Source organism: Phyllobates terribilis, unplaced genomic scaffold (genome assembly GCF_046119375.1).
Source record: "Phyllobates terribilis strain yellow unplaced genomic scaffold, ASM4611937v1 Scaffold_8__6_contigs__length_399053987, whole genome shotgun sequence".
In the NCBI taxonomy this organism is placed as follows: Eukaryota; Metazoa; Chordata; class Amphibia; order Anura; family Dendrobatidae; genus Phyllobates; species Phyllobates terribilis.
In genome coordinates this window covers 67,537,334-67,546,584 of record NW_027362768.1, presented here as the reverse complement: position 1 = coordinate 67,546,584, position 9,251 = coordinate 67,537,334, and the positions used below count along the sequence as shown (strand labels likewise).

At 49.4% G+C, this 9,251-nt stretch overlaps 2 pseudogenes; both read left to right on the top strand.

Annotated features, from left to right (window-relative positions):
- Nucleotides 1-413: 413 nt before the first annotated feature.
- On the top strand, nucleotides 414-519 carry LOC141160310 (U2 spliceosomal RNA; annotated as a pseudogene).
- Nucleotides 520-1,385: 866 nt separating this feature from the next.
- LOC141160308 (U2 spliceosomal RNA) lies at nucleotides 1,386-1,551 on the top strand (annotated as a pseudogene).
- Nucleotides 1,552-9,251: the final 7,700 nt, after the last annotated feature.

The following is a 9,251-nucleotide window of genomic DNA, read 5'->3' as shown; positions in this document are numbered from 1 at the left end:
AATGTAATAATGCAAGAATGGAACAATGGAACATCATTGCACATGTCATAATGGGCTTCTGGCCTTTATCTGGCTGTGCTGCTGCAGTCAGCTTCAGTCTGCAGGGAGCCTGCAGACTAGGAAGAAGGTGGACCGCTGCTTGTTTGTTCACTAATTAGTTATCCTCTCCCCATCCCCTTGTCTTGAGGCGCGGGGGATAGTGGGGGGGAGGGGAGAATGTGTGAAAATAGGCAGACTTATGCAGATTAAAAATGCTTGCGTGGGCTGCAGTTGCAACAAGCAGTAAAGTTATGGGTTTTAAGGTGTCTATTGATGAACAACATGTCTTCCTAATGGGAGTCTTTGTCCCTATACCTACAATGGGTGACTTCTTGAAGCCAGGGTGCAGTCATAGGCCAAAACCAATTCAGGTTATCGCTTCTTGGCCTTTTGGCTAACATCAAGTGTAGTATCTGTTCTCATTTAGTATATGTGCTTTGCTTTTACCAGTATATTGTATTGTAATGTTATCTATCTATCTATCTATCTATCTATCTATCTATCTATCTATTCCTTCCTTCCGGTGATAACCTGCAAAAATGCATTTGTCATTTGCTACATTGTTGCACACACACCGTATACCTAGTCAGGGGCCTTGTTATCAACTGCTACTCTTTTAACTCAACTGTCCCATCACTTTGGTGTTGCTGAGTACCACACATTTTAAAAAAATTTGGGGGCCGCTACGATTTCTTTAGTGAAATGCTGTCTCCCTCTGGTGGAGCACTGACTTCTTTAATGTTCTAACTGTGGATGAAAAAAAGATATAAAAAAGTTTGGTCTGAGTTGTTGTTTTAAAGTGCTACCTATGTCTGTCAATCAGAGCATCCTATTGGTTTTCACACAGGCAGATAGATTGCTTGCAATAGATGTAAAGAGTGAATGGAACAATGGAATAATGCAAGAGAATGGGACAATGGATCAATGGAATTATGCAAGAATGGAAGAATGGAACATCATTGCACGTGTCATAATGGGCTCCTGGCCTTTATCTGGCTGTGATGCTGCAGTCAGCTTCAGTCTGCAGGGAGCGTGCAGACTAGGAAGAAGTTGGACTGCTGCTTGTTTGTTCACTATTTAGTTATCCTCTCCCCATCCCATTGTCTTGAGGCGCGTGGGACAGCGGGGGGGGGGGGGGGTGAGGGGAGAATGTGTGAAAATAGGCAGACTTATGCAGATTAAAAATGCGTGCGTGGGCTGCAGTTGCAACAAGCAGTAAAGTTGTGGGTTTTAAGGTGTCTATTGATGAACAACATGTCTTACTAAGGAAAGTCTTTGTCCCTATCACTACAATGGGTGCCTTCTTGAAGCCAGGGTGCATTCATACTACAAAACCAATTCAGGTTATCGCTTCTCGGCCTTTGGGCTAACATCAAGTGTAGTATCTGTTCTCATTTAGCATATATGCTTTGCTTTTACCAGTATATTGTGTTGTAATTAGTGTTGAGCGATACCTTCCGATATCGGGAAATATCGGATCGGATTGGATCGGACCGATACCGAAAAAGTATCGGATATTGCCGATTCCGATACCGGAAACCAATGCAAGTCAATGGGACAGAAATATCGGAATGAAAATAAACCCTTTCTTTCCTTGTAGGTTAATTCTACATGAAGGAAAACAACTAAGAATAATGTAGAATGTATTGGGGGAGGTGGGGGAGACAATAAAGGCATAGAGGTTTAGCCCAATCAAATGGAATAGCAGGAATTAATATTTTTTTTAAGACGTTCTGAGTTACGGAAATATTGACTATGTTAAGTATTTTTATATTTTGTCAGATATTTATGTTTCACTACTTCCATGCTCTTCACCTTCTTTTTTACTTCTCCCACACTTTCTCCTTCATCATCCTCAGCATCTTTTTCATCCACTTCTTGTTCACTTTCTTCATCTTCTTCTTCTTCACCTTCTTCGTATTATTCTTTTTCTTTACATTCTTCATATTCTACTTCTTCATCTTCTTCATATTCTTCTTCGTGACAGGCATTCCTGTAGTTGTTATCTATAAAAGGTTGGACATTACACCTTTCGTTCTGCCCGTCACAAAAGATTTACAACAGGATTTGTCCGCGTTCAGTTTGGCCTGCAGCAGCAGGTCTTTTCCAGGGGCACCACGAGGAGGAACGGACTCACCCCCATACACTGCTTAGTCATCTTCTGCTTATAATTTAGATATTATCTTTTGCTCTGATTTTTAGTCTTATGCTTAAAGTTCTTCCGCTTTTTGTTCTGCAGCTTCTTGTATTTCTGCTTCTTGGTTTTCTGTCTCTTGTTCTTCTGTATCTTGGTGCTTGTCTTCTCTTCTTTGTTCTCTTGGTCAACCTCTTCAGGGTCATCTTCTTGGCCTTCTTCGGGGTGGTTTTCAGGGTCGTCGTCTTCGGGGGTCGTCGTCTTCGGGGTCCTCGTTTTCTTCGGGTTGGTCCTCTGGGTCCTCGTCTTCTTCGGGGTGGTCTTCAGGGTCCTCGTCTTCTTCGGGGTGGTCTTCAGGGTCCTCGTCTTCTTCGGGGTGGTCTTCAGGGTCGTCGTCTTCAGGGTCGTCGTCTTCGGGGTCCTCGTCTTCTTCGGGTTGGTCTTCAGGGTCCTCGTCTTCAGGGTCCTCGTCAGGGAGATCCAGAGTGCTTACCAAGAACCATTTCAAAAAGCTTGAACTTGGAAATGTAGCAGAAGGTACAAGAAGGCTGAGGAACTACCGAGGACCAGCTGACGCTACTGGAACCCGGATGGGTAGCAGAAGGTACAAGAGCCAATGGAACTGCCGAAGACCAGCTGACGGTACTGGAACTCGGTTACTAAGCAGGAGGTACCTGTGCCAGAAAGCACTACCAAGGACCAGCAGACGTTGGTGGAACTTGGATACCGAGAAGGAGGCACCTAATCCAAAGGCACTGCCGAGAACCAGCTGACGGTACTGGAACCCGGATGGGTAGTAGAAGGTACAAGAGCAAATGGAACTACCGAGGACCAGCTGATGGTACTGGAACCCGGATGGCTAGCAGAAGGTACAAGAGCCAATGGAACTGCCGAGGACTAGCTGACGGTACTGGAACTCGGTTACTAAGCAGGAGGTACCTGTGCCAGAAAGCACTACCAAGGACCAGCAGACGTTGGTGGAACTTGGATACCGAGAAGGAGGCACCTAATCCAAAGGCACTGCCGAGAACCAGCTGAAGGTACTGGAACCCGGATGGGTAGTAGAAGGTACCCATGTAAAAAAAAGTTTCAAGGCCGTGAGCCGGCCGCAGTTACCAAAACCCACAGTCCTACAGGGGGTGCTTGTCCTATTGGCACTATGGAACCATCCTTCATTGCCAGATCCCGCAGCCCACATAGGAGTCACCTAAACTGCAGGCACCATAGAGTCAGCTAACCCGACCGCAACACGACAGGACAACGCATTGGAGGCAAAGTGACGTTGACACTACCCGGAAACAGCTGGCGTGCTGGAACCAGGCTGGGCAGGAGGGAGTACCCGTGCCAAAGACACTGCCGAGAACCAGCTGACGGTACTGGAACCCGGATGGGTAGTAGAAGGTACAAGAGCAAATGGAACTACCGAGGACCAGCTGACGGTACTGGAACCCGGATGGGTAGCAGAAGGTACAAGAGCCAATGGAACTGCCGAGGACCAGCTGACGGTACTGGAACTCGGTTACTAAGCAGGAGGTACCTATGCCAGAAAGCACTACCAAGGACCAGCAGACGTTGGTGGAACTTGGATACCGAGAAGGAGGCACCTAATCCAAAGGCACTGCCGAGAACCAGCTGACGGTACTGGAACCCGCATGGGTAGTAGAAGGTACCCATGTAAAAAAAAGTTTCAAGGCCGCGAGCCGGCCGCAGTTACCAAAACCCACAGTCCTACAGGGGGTGCTTGTCCTATTGGCACTATGGAACCAGCCTTCATTGCCAGATCCCGCAGCCCACATAGGAGTCACCTAAATTGGAGGCAAAGTGACGTTGACACTACCCGGAAACAGCTGGAACCAGGCTGGGCAGGAGGGAGTACCCATGCCAAAGACACTGCGGGGAAACAGCTGGCGGTGCTGGAACCCAGGGTAAATGCTAAAAACAGAGTGGAGCCAGAGGTGTATTTGGAGGAGGTTTTAAATCAGTAGTACAGTGGATGTGGACAAAGCAGGAGAATTTGCCGGACACACAGATGGGGATCAGCTGACATTACTGAACCCCAATAACACTGGAGCAAGCGTTGATTGTGCAGACGGCACTTCTGAGCAGCAACTAGCGGTATTGGAGCCCAGGGTAAATACTAAAAACAGAGGAGCCAGAGGTGTATTTGGAGGAGGTTTTAAATCAGTAGTACAGTGGATGTGGACAAAGCAGGAGAATTTGCCGGACACACAGCTGGGGATCAGCTGACGTTACTGAACCCCAATAACACTGGAGCAAGCATTGACTGTGCAGATGGCACTTCTGAGCAGCAACTAGCGGTATTGGAGCCCAGGGTAAATACTAAAAACAAAGGAGCCAGAGGTGTATTTGGAGGAGGTTTTAAATCAGTAGTACAGTGGATGTGGACAAAGCAGGAGAATTTGCCGGACACACAGCTGGGGATCAGCTGATGTTACTGAACCCCAATAACACTGGAGCAAGGGTTGACTGTGCAGACGGCACTTCTGAGCAGCAACTAGCGGTATTGAAGCCCAGGGTAAATACTAAAAACAGAGGAGCCAGAGGTGTATTTGGAGGAGGTTTTAAATCAGTAGCACAGTGGATGTGGACAAAGCAGGAGAATTTGCCGGACACACAGCTGGGGATCAGCTGACGTTACTGAGCCCCAATAACACTGGAGCAAGCGTTGACTGTGCAGATGGCACTTCTGATCAGCAACTAGCGGTATTGGAGCCCAGGGTAAATACTAAAAACAGAGGAGCTAGAGGTGTATTTGGAGGAGGTTTTAAATCAGTAGTACAGTGGATGTGGACAAAGCAGAAGAATTTGCCGGACACACAGCTGGGGATCAGCTGACGTTACTGAACCCCAATAACACGGCAGCAAGTGTTAACTGTGCAGACGGCACTTCCGAGCGCCAACTGGTGGTGTTGGAGCTCAGGGATAATACTGAAAACAGAGGAGCCAGAGGTGTAATTGGAGCAACTTTAAAATCTGTAGTAGTGAGAATGTGGACAGAGCAGGAGAAATTGCCGTACGCACAGCAGGGGAACAGCTGACGTTACTGTACCCCAATAACACGGCAGCAAGTGTTGACTGTGCAGATGGCACTTCCGAGCGCCAACTGGCGGTGTTGGAGCTCAGGGATAATACTGAAAACAGAGGAGCCAGAGGTGCAATTGGAGCAACTTTAAAATCTGTAGTAGTGAGAATGTGGACAGAGCAGGAGAAATTGCCGTCCGCACAGCAGGGGAACAGCTGACGTTACTGAACCCCAATAACACGGCAGCAAGTGTTGACTGTGCAGACAGCACTTCCGAGCGCCAACTGGCGGTGTTGGACCTCAGGGATAATACTGAAAACAGAGGAGCCAGAGGTGTAATTGGAGCAACTTTAAAATCTGTAGTAGTGAGAATGTGGACAGAGCTGGAGAAATTGCCATCCACACAGCAGGGGAACAGCTGACATTACTGAACCCCAATAACACGGCAGCAAGTGTTGACTGTGCAGACGACACTTCCGAGCGCCAACTGGCGGTGTTGGAGCTCAGGGATAATACTGAAAACAGAGGAGCCAGAGGTGTAATTGGAGCAACTTTAAAATCTGTAGTAGTGAGAATGTGGACAGAGCAGGAGAAATTGCCGTCCGCACAGCAGGGGAACAGCTGACGTTATTGAACCCCAATAACACGGCAGCAAGTGTTGACTGTGCAGACGGCACTTCCGAGCGCCAACTGGCGGTGTTGGAGCTCAGGGATAATACTGAAAACAGAGGAGCCAGAGGTGTAATTGGAGCAACTTTAAAATCTGTAGTAGTGAGAATGTGGACAGAGCAGGAGAAATTGCCGTCCGCACAACAGGGGAACAGCTGACGTTACTGAACCCCAATAACACGGCAGCAAGTGTTGACTGTGCAGACGGCACTTCCGAGCGCCAACTGGCGGTGTTGGAGCTCAGGGATAATACTGAAAACAGAGGAGCCAGAGGTGTAATTGGAGCAACTTTAAAATTTGTAGTAGTGAGAATGTGGACAGAGCAGGAGAAATTGCCGTCCGCACAGCAGGGGAACAGCTGACGTTACTGAACCCCAATAACACGGCAGCAAGTGTTGACTGTGCAGACGGCACTTCCGAGCGCCAACTGGCGGTGTTGGAGCTCAGGGATTACAGTTCAGGTGGTAGAAACATGAACACAACAGGAGACCTGGATACTGTTGCCAACCAATTATTTATTCTGGAAGAGGACTGGCAAATTCATGAGAGATCCAGGCCTTGTTCATTTTGAGAAAAGTAAGCCGGTCAACGTTATCGGAGAATAGTCGCATGCGATGGTCTGTTAGTACACCACCTGCGGCACTAAAGACGCGTTCCGATAATACACTAGCAGCAGGGCAAGCTAGCACCTCCAATGCATACTGACTAAGCTCTGGCCATGTATCCAGCTTACAGACCCAAAACTTGAAGGGAGAAGAGCCGTCTGGGAGTACACTAAGAGGGCAAGACAGGTAGTCTGTCACCATCTGACGGAAACGTTGTCTCCTGCTAACTGGAGCCGTCTGTGATGGTGTAGACATTTGTGGCGGCGGGTACACAAAACTTTGCCACATTTCGGCAATACTGGTCTTGCCTTGTGCTGAGGCGCTGCTTCTGCTCCCTCTTTGTGTAGAGCTTCCTCCACTGCCTCGACGCACTGAGCTTCTTTGTAAAGCACTAGCAGCACTGCTCTCGGTTGGAATGGAGAACATGATGGAATGCACCAGTGCGTCTTGGTACTCCCGCATTTTACGCTCCTGGTTCAACGGTGTTATGAGGCTTTGTAAGTTGTCCCGGTAGCGAGGATCTAGGAGGGTGGACACCCAATAATCAGCCGTGTTGAGAATGTGGGCGATGCGGTGGTCATTTCTCAGGCACTGCAGCATGAAATCAACCATGTGCTGCAGACTGCCAACTGGCCAAGAAACGCTGTCCCCTGCTTGAGGCGTGATCTCTGCCTGCTCTGCATCACCCCACCCTCGCTCTAGATACTGACTACAAGAGCATTGTGTACCTCCCTCCTCTGGACAGATGTCTTCCTCATCCATTGACTCCTCCTCATCCTCCTCACAAAGTGTCCCCTGCCTAGGCCTTTGTGAGGAACCACGTTGCGCAGACTGTAGAGAAGCAGATGGCATTTGTGACTCCTCATCCTCCACCTCTTCCAAAACCTCGTCCCTTAGTGCTTGCAGTGTTTTTTCAAGCAGGCAGATAAGGGGGATAGTCATGCTGACTAGTGCATCATCTGCACTCGCCATCCGCGTGGAATAATCGAAGGCACGCAAAACGTGGCAAATGTCCTTCATAGAGGCCCACTCAGTGGTGGTGAAGTGTGAACGGCGCGCACTGCGACTTGTTTGCGCCTGCTGCAGCTGGTACTCCATTTCTGCTGCCTGCTGCTCACGCAACCTCTCCAACATATGTAACGTTGAATTCCACCTGGTGGGTAGGTCACATATGATGCGATGTTCCGGAAGACGTAATCGGCACTGCAGAGCTGCAATGCGTGATCTTGCGGACCTTGTGAAGCAGTGCATCAAGATCCGGATAGTCCCTCAAAAAACTCTGCACGACCAAGTTGAGCACATGTGCCAGACATGGGATGTGAGTGAGTTTGCCTAGGCCCAGAGCTGCCACCAGATTTCGGCCATTGTCACACACTACCATGCCTGGCTGGAGATTCGCTGGCACAAACCACACGTCGCTCTGCTGCTTGATGGCATTCCAGAGCTCCTGCGCTGTGTGGCTTCGATTCCCCAAAGAAATTAATTTTAATACGGCCTGTTGACGTTTGGCCACGGCTGTGCTCATATCGGTCATCATAACAGGTAACCGTTCACGGGTCGATGTGGAGGTAGACCGTGACGGCTCCTGCAGCGCTGATTCAGAGGAACTGGAGTATGAGGAGGAGTCAATGTGTACAGACTGGATTCCTGCAATCCTTGGAGTTGGCAGAACACGTACAGCGCCACTCTCAAGATCTGTACCCGGCTCCACAACATTTACCCAATGGGCAGTGAGGGAAAGGTATCATCCCTGTCCATGCTTACTGGTCCACGCATCGGTGGTGAGGTGGACCTTGCTACTGACGGCGTTTTGTAGCGCATGTTTAATTTTTCCCTCCACATGATGTTGCAAGGCAGGGACTGCTTGCCTGCTGAAATAAAAGCGGCTGGGCACGTTGTATTGTGGGACTGCCAATGCCATAAAGTTACGGAATGTGTCAGTCTCCACCAGCCTGAATGATAGCATTTCAAGGGCCAGTAGTTTAGCAATGCCAGCATTCAGAGCCTGTGCTCGGGGGTGGTTTGCCGAGTATGGGCGCCTTTTCTCCCATGCCTGTGCTAACGATGGCTGTAGACTGGCCTGGGAGTGTGAGGATGACTGGGAAAGTGGTGCTGTGGGTGGAATTACACTGCACCCACCACCTTCCTGTCCCTCACGCCATGATGGGTCAAGGACCTCATCATCTACACCACCCTCTTCAAACAACTGCTTCTCCTGGGTAGTCTCGACAGCACAGTACGCACCAGAAAGTGGCACCTGAGTCTCATCATCAGATGCGTACTGAGGTGTGCTGCTGACCATAGGCACTGGCCCACCCGCCTCTTCAGATTCAGAGAGACAAAACGGTTGCGCATCACTGCATACTACCTCTTCTTCAAATTCTCGAATTCTGCTTGGCTGGCCCCCTCTTTCCAAGCCAAGAGATTCAGAGAACAGAAGTAGAGATGGCTCCTGTCCAGGGATCTCTGACTGCCTGGGCAATTTGGCAGGTGTTGAAGAGACAGATGGGTGCTCTTCAGTGCTCAGGACCTGAGAGGATCTGGAACTAATTGAAGTCGATGCGTTAGCTGCCATCCATCCGACAACGGCTTCAATTTGGTCCTCCCGCAGCAGTGGGGTACGGCTAGCTCCTACAAAGCTGCGCATAAAGGACTGTTCCCTGGTAAAACTGGGGGATGCTGAGTCACTGGTGCCCGCAGCAGGCACAGAATCCCCATGTCCTCTCCCTGCAGGCACAGAATCCTCACGTCCTCTCCCTGC